This window comes from Zingiber officinale, chromosome 9A (assembly GCF_018446385.1).
Source record: "Zingiber officinale cultivar Zhangliang chromosome 9A, Zo_v1.1, whole genome shotgun sequence".
NCBI lineage: Eukaryota > Viridiplantae > Streptophyta > Magnoliopsida > Zingiberales > Zingiberaceae > Zingiber > Zingiber officinale.
The window spans coordinates 33,859,771-33,876,293 of NC_056002.1; the positions used below are offsets into that span (position 1 = coordinate 33,859,771).

At 40.3% G+C, this 16,523-nt stretch overlaps 1 long non-coding RNA gene across 1 annotated transcript; it reads left to right on the forward strand.

The window, feature by feature from the left end:
• The first annotated feature begins 6,414 nt into the window (after nucleotides 1-6,414).
• On the forward strand, nucleotides 6,415-7,040 carry LOC122020011. The gene is made up of 3 exons (XR_006122073.1): nucleotides 6,415-6,506; nucleotides 6,638-6,751; nucleotides 6,981-7,040. It is a non-coding gene; the product is annotated as an uncharacterized LOC122020011 (long non-coding RNA).
• Nucleotides 7,041-16,523: the final 9,483 nt, after the last annotated feature.

The window sequence follows — 16,523 nt, forward strand, 5'->3', positions numbered from 1 at the left end:
CGAAACCTAGAATCGCTAGCCTCTTGTGTTTGGTATTTCAAGATCTAAACAAAAGGATGAACTAGTTATGATGCGGAAACTAATAACTAGTTATACCTTTTGTAGCTTATAGACCTCACGATCTTCTGTCGTATTCCTCTTCTTATCTCGGACGTCGTGTGGGCGACAATCTATCGAGACGAGAATCCACCCAAGCTTCCTTCTTCTCCAAGCAAGTTTCAGCCACCAACAATCTTCAAGAGATGAAGAACTTTCGGCCACCAACCAAGCTCCTTGAGATGAAGATGCCGTCGGCCACACAAGGAAGAAGAATAGGAGAAGGAGAAGGGATAGGGTCGACCACCACAAAGGAAGAGAAGAGAGGAATAATAGAAGATATGTTGTGAGGTGAGACACCTCTACCCTCTCTTTTATATTTCTTGGTCTTGGCAAATAAGGAAAGTTTTAATTAAAACTTCCTTAATTTCCTTGCTAATGAAAGGAAATTTTAATAAAAAAATTCCTTTTATTCTATTAATGGTCGGCCACCTCAAATCCTTCAAATAAGGAAAATTTTAAACACAAAATTAAAACTTCCTAATTTATTTCCGGAAATTTTTAAAATAAAAATTTCTCTTTTAAAAATTACCTTCATGGTTGGTTATAAAAGGAAACTTTTATAAATTAAAATCTCTTTATTAAAACATGTGGATGATTACAATAAGGAAAGTTTTCTCCAAAATTTAAATCTTCCTTTCAATCTACAAATAAGGAAATATATCAAACCTTTCTCTTAATCGTTTGTAGAAACTATAAAAGGTAAAATTTAATTTTAAAACTCTCTTTCAAAATCATGTTTTCCACATTAGGAAAGATTTTAAAATAAAATTCTTTTTATTTTATTGTGGTCAACCACCTAAGCTTGGGCTCCAAGCTAGGGCCAGCCACCACTTGATCCATCCAAGGCTTATCTTGGTCGGCCCTTGCTTGGGCTCCAAGCTTGGCTTGGCCAACCACCTATGGATGGGTAAGAAGGTGGATTTAGGTGAGTATAAAACTTATAAATAAGAGGCTACGACAGGGACCGCGAAGAGGAATTAGTTTTGGTCTCCCAATGAACTTGAGCTTCCCGTGTTCGCCCCGAACACCCAACTCGAGTTCATCAATAATATCTCATTCCACTAAAGAGTTATTATTGCACTACCACACCAATCTCATATTACTATATGGACTCCTTCTTATCATGAGTGTGTTATTCTCCCTGTGTTTAAAATATTGAATGCCCACTAATTAAATGAGTTACTGACAACTCACTTAATTAATATCTAGCTCTAAGAGTAGTACCACTCAACTTCATCGTCATGTCGGACTAAGTCCACCTGCAGGTTTTACATGACAATCCTTATGAGCTTCTCAAGCGGACATCATCAACCTAGATTACTAGGACACAGTTTCATTCTATAATCAACAACACACCATATAAATAATATAATTTCCCAACTTATCGGGCCTATTGATTTAACGAGCTAAATCACACCCTTTGATAAATTAAAGAAATAAGTATTAAGTATATGTGTTTGTTATTATATCATGATTAAGAGTACACACTTCCATAATAACAAAGGTATTGTTCTTTTATATAGTCAGTATAAAAAAAACTACCTCAAATAGTCCTACTCAATACACCCAGAGTGTACTAGTGTAATTTTATAGTCAAGATAAACTAATATCAAATTACACTATGACTATTCCAATGGTTTGTTCCTTTCCATCTTAGTCGTGAGCTACTTTTTATTACTTATAATGAACTGATAACATGATCTTCTGTGTGTGACACCACACACCATGTTATCTACAATATAAATTAATTGAACAACTACACTTAGCATATAAATGTAGATATTTGACCAATATGATTCTTTATTTCAAAATAAATGTTTACAAAAAGCTAGGCTTTTAGTATACACTCTAACAGATTCTCTAGTGGTACTTCTTCTTCTTCTTCGTGACCATTGGTTCCTTCTTGATTATTATTTTCTTGAATGAATTTGATTGGTTGAAGTTGGGGTTGTTCTAGATTTTGTTTGGATTCCTCAAATTTTACATTAGTGGTTTTTTCAATTCTTAATGTAACCTTATTATATATTCTGTATCCCCTACTGTTTAGGGAGTATCCTACAAAGATTCCATCTTCTACTTTAGAGGTGAATTTTCCTAAGTGTTCTCTTGTGTTTAAGATAAAGGCTGGACACCCAAATACTTTAAAATACTTTATATTGGGTTGCTTATTATAATATATTTTGAAAAAGATTTTGTTGTGTGTTTTATTTAGTGTTGTTCTATTTTGCACATAGCAGGCTGTACTGACAGCTTCTGCCCAAAAGTACTTGGGTAAATTATATTCATTCAGCATAGTTTTAGAGACTTCAAGTAAAGTTCTATTTTTTCTTTCTACTATTCCATTTTGTTGGGGAGTTTTAGGACACGAGAATTCGTGATGATATCCGTTTTTAAGATAAAATTCATTAAAGTTATGATTTTTAAATTCTCCCCCATTATCACTCCTAATTCATTTAATTTTAAGGTCTTTTTCATTTTCAACTTGTTTGCAAAAGTTTGTAAAAATTTCAAAAGTTTTTTCCTTATTTTTTTAGAATTTTACCCAAGTGAACCTAGAATAGTCGTCTATTATTACTAGGCAATATAAGCTGTCATTCATTAATTTGACTCCATGAGAGTCAAATAAGTCTAGGTGTAGAAGTTCTAGAATTGAATTGGTTTGAGTTTGATTAGTTGGTTTGTGAGTAGACTTTGTTTGTTTACCTTGTTGACAAACATTACATATTGTTGAGTCTAAGTTCGGTAATTTTGGTAAACCTCTAACTAATCTATTTAATTTACTTATATTTCTGAAATTAGTGTGGGACATTCTTCTATGCCATAACCAAGTTTCTTCTTTTTGTGTTAGATAACACTTAATTGAAGTAAGTTAATAGCATAGATGTTATCTTTTCTAAACCCTTTTAGACTTATCGTAGGATCATCTAGGTGTTTGATTAAACATTCTGAAGATAAAAACCTAACCTTATACCTAGTGTCACACAATTGACTGATACTTAGGAGATTATACTTGAAATTTTCAACAAGTAAAATATTTGTAATAGTGAAGTCAATTTTAAGCTCAATATTACCTTACCAATTATCTTGAGTTTGTCATTGTTTCCAAAGGCAACTGTTCCTAAACTTTTGTAGATAAGTTGAGTGAATTTGGTGTGATCTTCAGTCATATGTTTGGAGCAACCACTGTTTAAGATCCACTTGGTTTGCTACAATAGGTAGGAATTGAGGGTTAGTCTATGTTTTGATTTTGTTTAGGTGAGACAAATAGTAAAATAATAATAATAATTATTATTATTATTATTATTTTTTATTTAATTTAATTTAATTTTAATTTTAATTTAATCATTTAACTTAGCCAAATGCACCAGGTCGAAGCCATATTTTCCTAGACATGCATAGACTAAGCTTCCCTAATGTACTATCATCCAAAACCTCACCAGTACCATAGGTCAAGTTAAACTTGATCCCTTTCTAACTAGTCCTAATTACCTTGCCGGGTAGCTTAGTTTGGGTTACCCTATTGGGTAGGTTAGTTTCGGAGGTGCCAACTATTCTAGAGCCTCCCCCTGAATTATTGGCCTTTATTTTTATTCTTGGTTTATGTCTGTTCTTTTTATAGTTATAATTGACTTGATGATATTCTAAGTCTTGGTGGGGTTTAAAATATTTAGATTTTGAATTTGTTGGTGTAGGTTTGTATTTTGGTTTTTTATTTGATTTATTTGATTTTACATAATATGTTTTTTCTTTGGGTATGTAGTATTGGTTAAGTCTTACTTGCGTGGTTAAGCACGCTTTCGGAACCCAACTTTATTTGATTGTTTGTGTTGGGTTATTAACGATTTAAGTGTTTTATTTGAACTTGACTTGTAGCCAAGTCCGGTTTTGTTGTAGATCACTTTTTGATTATTTCAAATTAGATTTAAATTCTTAGATCTTGTTGTAAATTTTTCTAAGAGATCTTTTAATTTATTAATTTCTATTTTTAGTGATAAATTTTCCTCCTCAAGTGTTAGGTCTTGAGTTAGATTTGGATTTTTGATTTGTTCCTTGAGATTTTGGTTCTCTTCAAGGAGCAATTTGTTTTTTTTTTTAAATGTAATTAATTTACTATTTAGACATGCAATAATTTTAAAGAATTTTCTATTGGTGCAATATTCCCTAGGTCAAGGTTGACCTGGTTAACCAAGCCTGAGTCTTGGTTTGGGTTTCGATGTTTGACAATATATTGGGTATAGATGATATGGACAATGCAGGTGCAGTTGTTCATTTGGGGAGATTGTTGATACAATTCCCGTTTGGTCAAAGTTGACCAGTTAAGATTGTGAAGGAAAGTCAAGTAGATCAAGGTTGACTAGATACTTGACTGAAAGTCCTGGTGAGTGAAGCCAGGCAGAAGGAAGTCCTGGTGAGTGAAGCCAGGCAGAAGAAAGTCCTAGTGAGTGAAGCTAGGCAGGAGGAAAATCCTGGTGAGTGAAGCCAGGTGAAAGACCTAGTGAGTGAAGCTAGGCAATTGGGAAAGTCCTGGTGAGTGAAGCCAGGAAGGAGAAATCCAGAGGGGTCAAGGTTGACCAGACATCTGGTGAGAGTCCAAGTAGGTCAAAGGGATTGACCGGATACTTGGCACGAGGAAGAAAAGTCCAAGTAGGTCAGAGGGATTTACCAGATACTTGACAAGAAGAGAAAAGTCCAAGTGGGTCAAAGGGATTGACCAGACACTTGGTGAGAGAGTCCTAGCTGGTCAACGGTGACCGGATGCTAGGTCTTATGTACCAACAAGTCATGGTTGACTAGATGTTGGTTTAGGGGGCTTTGGACTTGGTTTTGGGCAAAAACCAAGATCTGGATTGATCAGCCGATTGATCCAGCAGATTTGGATTGATCAGCCGATTGATCCAGCAGATCTGGATCGATCAGTGGATCGATCCAGAAGATCTGGATCGATCAGTGGATCGATCCAGAAGATCTGGATCGATCGGCCGATCGATCCGGTGAGTCCCCGCGAACAGAACCCCTTTGGATCGATCGGTGGATCGATCCAGAGGTCCCAATCGATCAGTGGATCGATTGGGAGCTGCTGTTTATGCGTGATAAGCCCTGGATCGATCCACCGATCGATCCAGGCTATTCCAGAGAGCACAGAGGCGCTCTGGATCGATCCGTGGATTGATCCAAAACCTCCCCGATCGATTGGGAGCAATCCAATCGATCGGGATCCGACCGTTGGCGTTGATTTAAGCCGCAGGCGTTCATTTCCTTCGGTAGAACTTCACCGATTCACTCCAGATACTCTCCAGCACCTCCATAGCTCTCTCCAAGCTCCAGATCGCCAGTTCTTGAAGATTCTTGGTGGCTTTTCCAAGTCAAGAGGCGAATCAAAAACAAGAAGAAGAAGTTAGGGTTAGGGTTTTTGTAAAATACTGAAAATTAGCGAATAATGATAAGGGATTTTTCCGGAATTTTTGGAAATTTTTCAGGAATTTTTCGGAGCTCGTATGACTAAGTTAACGGGGATGAAAACGGGGCCCGGAAAAGCCTATTTAGGCTACCCCATTTTAAAGAGGAAATGTTTGATTTTCTTTCATTTTCTTTTATTCTTTTTCTTTATTTCTCCTCCGTTTCTTTCTTTCTCCCCGAACCCGTGCGTGCCGATCCTCTCCCCGCGCGCGCCCGACGCCTCCGAGCCCTAACCGCCGCCGCGACGGTTTCCTCTTCCCCTCGCCACTGTCGTCGCCCTAGCCGTGGAGATCCCGAGCACAGGCTGCCGACGACGAGAGCCACCCTTTCCTCTTTTCTCCTCTATGGGCCGACATAGACCCCCCCCGATCTGCTGACATCCGAGCCCTAGGGTCGACCACTCTTTCTCTTCTTCGAGCGCCGGCCACCAAGTCCTCAAATCGCGCCGGCGCTACTGCTATTTTGAGCCACCACCTGAAGTCAGGCCGCTAGCGATACCGGCCACACGCCCGAGCCCTAGCTCCAGTTCCTCACCGCAACACCGGTGCGTTGTGGCCCGACCATGCCACGCCATATAGTGTAGCCGGATCACCACGAGCACCAGTGACACTGCTTCTCCCTTATCGGCCAGTTTATCGCCGTCCCTTTTCCTTACCTTGTCTCCTTCTCAGAACAGTGTTGATCTGGCATTTTGATCGACAGGTGAGGGTTTAGTTCTTGATCTTGTGCTCTGTTCTTGTTTGATTTCGCTATAGTTTATCACCAGATCAGAAATTCTTGGATTTTCAGATGCCACCACAGCGGACGGCCGAGCCTCTCTACCGACGCCACCGTGAACCCTAGCCCCGGCTGACCAACTGACCCGAGACTTCTTCTTCCTCTCGAGTCACTCCGACCACAGGAGCACGCCGACTTTCCTCCCTTGTGCCTCTGCTGACCTTAGTGAGGAGGTCATGCTGTTTCGATTTAATGCTCCTTATTGATGTTGCCCCTTATGCTGGCTATTATTGGATGTGATTTTTATCGTGATATATATATACTTGGAGGCACAATTGATGTTTCCTTCTGATATGATTCGCAGGTGTAGGGTTCGGTGGATTAGTGAGCACGAGGGTAGTATTGTGCTGTGTGTTGTTTTTGGTTACCAGCAGCAATAATCCTTATGTGGATCAGTGATCACGACTGTGATTTTGAGGTAAGGTGTAATAATTTGGGATTTCTTAATGTGATTAGGAATTCAGATACGTATTGAGATGATGTGGTCTATGGATTTAATTATTTGCTTAGTTGTAGATCATAAGGGATTGGATTTATGCTATTGATCATGTATATGTTGATTAGGATCTTATCCTATTGGTCATTGAGATTTTATTTAGCTATTGTTGAGTTCTAGCTAAATAAATGTACATATATGGGTGATACAGGACCTTGACGCGAGACGAGTATCTCGGAGTCGGATTGGACCTTTCTATTTTCGGAGGCGGGTACTTTTGACTTATTGTCTTTGATATGCTTAGTAATTAAATTAACAAGATGCATTAATTGTGTTTCTTACTTGTTTCGGTTAATCACTGCCCAATACATGCTACCTGTTGATTGATTGTTTGTTTACATATTGTATGGATATGTACCTGATTCCACATGCTCATGGGTAGTGATATAACCATATTTTACCATGTCAGGACCTAGGTTTGATACCTTATATGATCAGATACCTTGATATGATTCATTCGCTTTGGTGCACATTATGATATGTCCAGAGATTGGTTTAGTATATTATCATGCTTAGTGACATGCACCATTTGCATGATCGCATGCTGTGCGATAGATTGCTCCATTATTGTCGAGCACTTTGCCAGTTTCCATCACTGTTCGGTGCTCCGTTGTGACGCTCACGGGTAGCGTGACACAGCGTGGTAGCACGTCAGTTTGACTCTTCCGGTGCTCCGTTGATCCGCTCCGGTGTAGTGTGACGCGTGTAGCACGTTAGAGATTCCTCCCCGACATAGCGTCCGGGAGATGAGAGCATTGCGCTCCCCACGCATGTAATCCGACAGTATCCCGTCCACTCGATCACTCATCAGGAGTAGTGTTGCTGAGTGCACGGTTGTCACAGCCCTACCCACTCGGTCCCACTGTTGTTGTGAGTCGGCTGACTGGCGTCAGGGGTGACCATGACATTGGCATCATATGCATGATGCATTTATTGTTTGTGTTTGTGTTTGTTGCACTTATATGCTGCACATTGCTTGGATACCTTGATTGACATGCATACAGGTCTTCTATACCTTTCGGACTGTTTGTCCTTTTACCGGGTCCTGGTTATTACAGATTCTCTCCTGTTTTCTTCGGTTTGTAATTACCTTTATCTTTATCAGGAGACTGTACGCATAATTAGTGCTAGGTGTTATTTCTTTACTTTGCATATCAACTGTACCTGCTGAGTGTTGGACTCACCCCGCCTCCATTGTTGTTATATTTTCAGGTTGATGCTGTCAAGAGAGAGTTCCAGTTGCTAGTCCCCTACAGACCATGAAGGCTTTTTGGATCTTTGGTTTTCTTCTTTAGTGACTATGTTTAGACTTGTGTTATTTGGATACTTGGACATTGTATGAATTTTAGAATATCGATGGATTTGGATTTGGTTTTTATTCTACTACATGCCTGCCTGGACGGCAGAAGAGGTGAGTTCATCGGTTTTTGAGTTTTACGTGTGTAGTAGAGTAGGGTGAATTTCGAGTCAGAGTACTATTGTTTGTGATTACTATTATTAACTGCGTGGTTGTGACAGCCAGAGGCTGAATACTTATATATAACTGCGTGGTGATGTTTTATTTTGTTGTTATTATTCCAGCCGCTTGTGGCTGAGGTATTTGTGAGATGTAGAAAAGTTTCAGATTGTCCACCGTACAGGGGAGATGCTGTCGAAATTTTCTCGGACAGGGACTCCTCTGGGGCGTGACAATTTAGTGGTATCAGAGCCAAGTTATACGACCTTTTGTTTTCGTATTTTTGATGTTTGGGATAACCTGATACCAATTTATTTACTTGGTATCAGAGCGCCAAGTTTGGCGATACTTGTTGGATTTTTGTATTTTGGATTTTCGGGATTTATCTGATACCAATTTATTGGTATCAGAGCAGGTTATGGATACCTGCTTTTGGTGTTCTGGATTTTTGGATGTCTATTTCGGTTTGTACGGATTTATGTTTCAGATTTATATGGATTTCCGGCGATTTTCTCGTTCGGAATTTTGAGGTCAGAAGTTGGGGACTGGACAGTGATGGAATATCTCCAGACGGCATATAGGTATGATGTTTAATTTTATAGTTTATGACAGGTATTAGCATTCTTTATTTAGTACCTGTCTGGTTGCTGTAGCACATATTACTTGTGATGGGTTAGCCATTGAGGATAATTGACCTTAATAGAGATAAAGGATTATAATCTCTGGTGATTTTTCTTATCATACCATTAGTAGTGTTAGCTTCTGTTACTACTCGTAGGAGATGGAGGCACATACCAGCCTCTGCTATTGTTAGCTGGGTAGTGGATGATACCTACATATTCCTGTTGACTTAGCCAGGAGAGTTTTATACTCATATCTTTTGGATATTAGGGTACCAGGTACGATGGAAATTGGTCATTGGGGGTTACCATGTTTTGATCATTGTTGAGAATGGTTTGAGGTTGAGGGATATTGTGATATAAGATATTATGATATGTTGATTTCTAATGATTTATGAGAGTAAATGTTATGTGGTTGTCTGATGATCAATTACTAGATATTTGTTTTGATGATCTATTAGTGGATCACTATTTTGATGATTTATATTTGGGTTGTCATTGATGGTGACATAGTGAGTGTCATTTATGATATCCACAGTTTTGATGATTATGGTTGGTGATCAGATTATAAATTGGGTGCTGGAGAGTTTTACGGTTGAATATGCCTATGATATTTTAATAAACCTGGTTGGTTATGGATAGTTAACAGGATGATATTAAAAAAAAATGATATATGCTTCCTCTGATATGGGACTATGTGGATAAATAATGATTGATGTTTTGAATGCTAACTTGCCCTCATGGGGAGTAGAGATTTATTCATCTGATATAGTGTGGGCTGATGTTTTTGATGATGAAGATGAAAGTGTCTTGATGTTCTTAAATTCTGACTTTTTCTTTTGGGTCGTACACATTTATACATATGATATTATGTGGTTGGATATACCTGAGTTGCTTGTGGAGGATTAAGGTATTCTTGATTAGTTAGTAGATGAATGATTTAGTTTTGTTGGTTGATCAGTAGAGGATTGCCATACTCTATTTTTAGAGGTTCGAACCTTTAAGTTATTTGTGCTTAGTTATGTATCTAGAGCACATTTGAGTACATGTTTTGTACTGACGTGAAAATGACTGATTTAGCCATATATCATTATCGGCTTGGATAGGTTATAAAGGATCGATGTATCTTATTCCATGAAGATTTTGACCGTGGATTGTATATACCTGGTGGGATAACTTAGAGGGTGCTTTGGGATATGTGACCCCGCTGATGTAAGGAAGTGTAGAGCTAATTGCTTAACACTTATGGGATACAATCGTTACTAGTGTATACTGGAAGAGTACATTTAGATTTATGATGATAAAATTTTCCCCATTAGATATAGTCTTGGTAGTGTATGACATTGACTTGCAATGTTACACCATGGTGTGTATATCTTTCTTGTCCGATACTAGTTCCTTTGAACCTATAGAAGGGTTGTTACTGGATGATTAGGCTGCTTTATTTTGGGTTGCTTTTGATTGATGTATTCATGCTTGATACATATGCATGAATTTTGTTTAGATATACCGGTAACCCATGAGTGTTGGTAGCATAAGGTTGGTCTCTTTGATTGAGCTGGTATGCTGATTTTGCATGTATATCATGATTGTTTTGGGTTGTAGGAGTCCTGTGGTAGACTGTCCATTTGCAAGTAGTATATGTATCCATGTTCTGATATGATTTGAAGGTTCCTTGTGGATCATAGATATGTAGTTCGGTGTATGTATCTGGAGGTATTATTGAAGATAGTTTGTTGATTAAATCCGAGATGTAGTATAAGTACATCGGTGGTGTTCTGATGGAGGCATTTTGTCGATTTAATCTGAGTTGTGATATGTACATATGTGTTTGGTGTGGTATCTGAGGTAACTTTTTGATTATGTTTGATTTGTGAGTGCACCTGAGTTTAGTATGCTTTATTGGAAGTATATGTTGGTTATACTCTTGGCATAGGTGAAGATATGTCATGTGAGTGTTGTTTGTGGTGTATTGTTGATTTTACCTACATTGATTTTTGCACACGTGTTCGGTATGTATTGTTGGAGGTATCATACTGAATATACCTGAGTTGTGAGTAGGTTTGGTGTATAATAATTGGAGGATTTTGTTGATCATACATATGTTGTGTGAGCATGTGTGCTAGGTGTATACATTGGTAGTAGTATGATGATTCTACTTATACTGAATGCAGAATGTGGAGTGACTGCATTATGTCATTTGTTGAATTAACCCATCAACTAATTTTCCTATCAGTGGATGACCCACTAGGATGCTGATAGAGTTGATGATGGATTTGATTAGTTACTAGGTTGTTATATCCTAGGCTAACCACAGCGAATTATGGTAGAGAGATCTTGTACAGTCTCTATTTGGATAGTTAGGTGCCTTGGGGTACTTAGATATTGATTTGTGGTGGGCGTTGCTCCCACATATCACGGATTCTGGTAGCGGAGCATTGCTCCTATATTTATTGCGATACATATTTCAGATTATTTGTGGTGGAGTGTTGCTCCCACATATTGAGGATTTCTGGTGGTAGAGCGTTGCTCCCACATATGTGGTGTTTCCTGTGATGGAGCGTTGCTCTCACCCTGGAGGATTTATTCTTTGGTGATTTATGTTATTGATGATCAGATTTTTTGATTTATTATTGGAGATCTTATGGATAGGAATGTCTGTGATACGGACATTATGTGTATTGGTTTTTGCCATATAGGCTTACAGTGCCTTAGATGTTTTTAGGGACTCGATGATCCTGGTATGTCGAGGATGTTTGGATAGGTGTCCATTATCTTTGTGGACGATGTTGTGATCTATTACGGATCCGAGGTGAGTCACGTACACTACCTTTGCATAGATCTAGAGATGATTCGACGAGAACATCTATATGTGATTATCAGTAGTGCTGGTTTGGATTGTCTTTTGTTATGATGTTTGGGACACACGGTCACCAGTAGGAGTGTACCGTGGTTCCACAGGAGATAGAGGTTGTTACCGTTGGGAGCAGCCGAAATCAGTGTAGGAGATCCGCAGTCTTTTGTGACTCACAGGATATTACAGACCTTTCGTCGAGGGTTTCTTCCGCATAACTATGCTACTTTCACGCGTGACCATGAAAGACGTGAAGTTTACTTGGACTGAGGATTGCAAGACCAGCTTCTAGGAGCTGAAGCGGAGACTAGTGTCGGCTTTGATTTTGGTTTTACCTTCGGAAGAGGGCAACCCGAGAATCTCATTATAAGTCTTCTTAGCAGTGCAGCACGGTAGAGTATTCTTATATGCTTCTCGATAGTTGAGGGAACTGAGAAGAAAATATTCAGTTCATGATCTGGAGTAGCCATTATTTTTGCCACGAAGATTTGGCGACATGTATGATATTACATTGAGATTCTCACGACCATGAGTCTCAAATATTTGTTCACTCGGAAGGAACTTAATCTTCGATCGAGGAGATAGAGTTTGAAGTATTATATTGTACCATTAGCTATCACTTGGGAAAAGCTAATGTGGTTGCAGATAGCAGGAAGTCCGGAGGACTTTAGCTTGCCACCGAGTTGTGGTCACAGATTTGATTCAGGATTTCTCTGAGTTAGACATTAAGGAGCAGGGACAGACAGAACAGGGTATTCTTGTTACCATAGTTGCTCAGTCATCGATCAGGACGAGAATCCGAGAGACCCAGTTGTTGAGACCTCATAGAGCTCAACGTGAGGCAAAGTGGTCCATATTATCAGACAGAGGATGTCAGAGGCATAAGACTGCCAGAAGTGTTATGCTGACCGGAGTCGGAGACCCTTAGAGTTCTCCATTTGCGACCATGTATTTCTGCGAGTTCCACCCACGAAAGGGGTGAAGAGATTTGATCTCAGATGCAAGCTAGCTCTGCGATATGTTGGACTTTTCCAGATCTTGGAGAGGATTGGAGCGGTAGCTTACTATCTGGCACTACCACCGCCCCTGTCAGGCGTGCATGACGTATTCCACGTATCTATGCTGAGGAGATACGTACCTGACCTGACACATATGCTGACGGATATCTCAGTTCCCGTTCAGCCTGACGTCACTTATGAGGAGATTCCGGTACGGATTTTGGACCGGAAAGAGCGTCAGTTAAGAAACAAGACAATCAGATTGGTCAAAGTCGGATGACAGTATCATTTGGACAAGGAGGTTACTTGGGAGCTCGAGGATATTAGCCGAGCTCAATACCCCATCTTTTCACTTGGTGTGTGTGATATTATTTACCGTTCAGCATTTATACTCTTTACCTGTTGTTAGTATTTGCTGATGGTAGATAACGAAATTTGGGGACCAAATTTTTATTAGTGGGGGAGAATGTAAAATACTGAAAATTAGCGAATAATGATAAGGGATTTTTCCGAAATTTTTGGAAATTTTTCGGGAATTTTTTGGAGCTCGTATGACTAAGTTAACGGGGATGAAAACGGGGCCCGGAAAAGCCTATTTAGGCTACCCCATTTTAAAGAGGAAATGCTTGATTTTCTTTCATTTTCTTTTATTCTTTTTCTTTATTTCTCCTCCGTTTCTTTCTTTCTCCCCGAACCCGTGCGTGCCGATCCTCTCCCCGCGCGCGCCCGACGCCTCCGAGCCCTAACCGCCGCCGCGGCGGTTTCCTCTTCCCCTCGCCACTGCCGTCGCCCTAGCCGTGGAGATCCCGAGCACAGGCCGCCGACGACGAGAGCCACCCTTTCCTCTTTTCTCCTCTATGGGCCGACATACCCCGATCTGCTGACATCCGAGCCCTAGGGTCGACCACTCTTTCTCTTCTTCGAGCGCCGGCCACCAAGTCCTCAAATCGCGCCGGCGCTACTGCTATTTTGAGCCGCCACCTGAAGTCAGGCCGCTAGCGATACCGGCCACACGCCCGAGCCCTAGCTCCGGTTCCTCACCGCAACACCGGTGCGTTGTGGCCCGACCATGCCACGCCATATAGTGTAGCCGGATCACCACGAGCACCAGCGACACTGCTTCTCCCTTATCGGCCAGTTTATCACCGTCCCTTTTCCTTACCTTGTCTCCTTCTCAGAACAGTGTTGATCTGGCATTTTGATCGACAGGTGAGGGTTTAGTTCTTGATCTTGTGCTCTGTTCTTGTTTGATTTCGCTATAGTTTATCACCAGATCAGAAATTCTTGGATTTCCAGATGCCACCACAGCGGACGACCGAGCCTCTCTACCGACGCCACCGTGAACCGTAGCCCCGGCCGACCAACTGACCCGAGACTTCTTCTTCCTCTCGAGTCACTCCGACCACAGGAGCACGCCGACTTTCCTCCCTTGTGCCTCTGCTACCTTAGTGAGGAGGTCATGCTGTTTCGATTTAATGCTCCTTATTGGTGTTGCCCCTTATGCTGGCTATTATTGGATGTGATTTTTATCGTGATATATATATACTTGGAGGCACAATTGATGTTTCCTTCTGATATGATTCGCAGGTGTAGGGTTCGGTGGATTAGTGAGCACGAGGGTAGTATTGTGCTGTGTGTTGTTTTTGGTTACCAGCAGCAATAATCCTTATGTGGATCAGTGATCACGACTGTGATTTTGAGGTAAGGTGTAATAATTTGGGATTTCTTAATGTGATTAGGAATTCAGATACGTATTGAGATGATGTGGTCTATGGATTTAATTATTTGCTTAGTTGTAGATCATAAGGGATTGGATTTATGCTATTGATCATGTATATGTTGATTAGGATCTTATCCTATTGGTCGTTGAGATTTTATTTAGCTATTGTTGAGTTCTAGCTAAATAAATGTACATATATGGGTGATACAGGACCTTGACGCGAGACGAGTATCTCGGAGTCGGATTGGACTTTTCTATTTTCGGAGGCGGGTACTTTTGACTTATTGTCTTTGATATGCTTAGTAATTAAATTAACAAGATGCATTAATTGTGTTTCTTACTTGTTTCGGTTAATCACTGCCCAATACATGCTACCTGTTGATTGATTGTTTGTTTACATCTTGTATGGATATGTACCTGATTCCACATGCTCATGGGTAGTGATATAACCATATTTTACCATGTCAGGACCTAGGTTTGATACCTTATATGATCAGATACCTTGATATGATTCATTCGCTTTGGTGCACATTATGATATGTCCAGAGATTGGTTTAGTATATTATCATGCTTAGTGACATGCACCATTTGCATGATCGCATGCTGTGCGATAGATTGCTCCATTATTGTCGAGCACTTTGCCAGTTTCCATCACTGTTCGGTGCTCCGTTGTGACGCTCACGGGTAGCGTGACACAGCGTGGTAGCACGTCAGTTTGACTCTTCCGGTGCTTAGTTGATCCGCTCAGGGGTAGTGTGACGCAGTGTGTAGCACGTTAGAGATTCCTCCCCGTCATAGCGTACCAGGAGATGAGAGCATTGCGCTCCCCCATTTATGATTTGGGGTAGGAGTACGTATGTACTCCGACAGCATCCCGTCCACTCGATCACTCATCAGGAGTAGTGTTGCTGAGTGCACGGTCCCCTGTACGGTGGACAATCTGAAACTTTTCTACATCTCACAAATACCTCAGCCACAGGCGGCTGGAATAATAACAACAAAATAAAACATCACCACGCAGTTATATATAAGTATTCAGCCTCTGGCTGTCACAACCACGCAGTTAATAATAGTAATCACAAACAATAGTACTCTGACTCGAAATCCACCCTACTCCACTACACACGTAAAACTCAAAAACCGACGAACTCACCTCTTCTGCCGTCCAGGCAGGCATGTAGTAGAATAAAAACCAAATCCAAATCCATCGATATTCTAAAATTCATACAATGTCCAAGTATCCAAATAACACAAGTCTAAACATAGTCACTAAAGAAGAAAACCAAAGATCCAAAAAGCCTTCATGGTCTGTAGGGGACTAGCAACTGGAACTCTCTCCTGACAGCATCAACCTGAAAATATAACAACAATGGAGGCGGGGTGAGTCCAACACTCAGCAGGTACAGTTGATATGCAAAGTAAAGAAATAACACCTAGTACTAATCATGCGTACAGTCTCCTGATAAAGATAAAGGTAATTACAAACCGAAGAAAACAGGAGAGAATCTGTACTAACCAGGACCCGGTAAAAGGACAAACAGTCCGAAAGGTATAGAAGACCTGTATGCATATCAATCAAGGTATCCAAGCAATGTGCAGCATATAAGTGCAACAAACACAAACACAAACAATAAATGCATCATGCATATGATGCCAATGTCATGGTCACCCCTGACGCCAGTCAGCCAACTCACAACATAAGTGGGACCAAGTGGGTAGGGCTGTGACAGTTTTTATTGTACATCTTGTAAGCTTTTGCTTATCTTGTATTTCCCTTTTTTTTCTTGTATTGAGAGTGTTGTAGGGCTTCTCCGCCTTTGGTAGTTACCATAAAGGAGTGTTATTCATAGTGGAGGGTGCGTGAGTAGGTGTGGATCCTTGGACTAGTCACCTCTTGTGAGGTGGATACCAAGTAAACCATCATTGTTAGCGTTGTATACTTTTGTTTCTTATATTTCCGCTGCATACCATCAAAGAAACGAGCAACGCCAACGACGAGCACGCAAAGAGCTATTCACCCCCTCCCCCCCTCTAGCTACTTTTTGG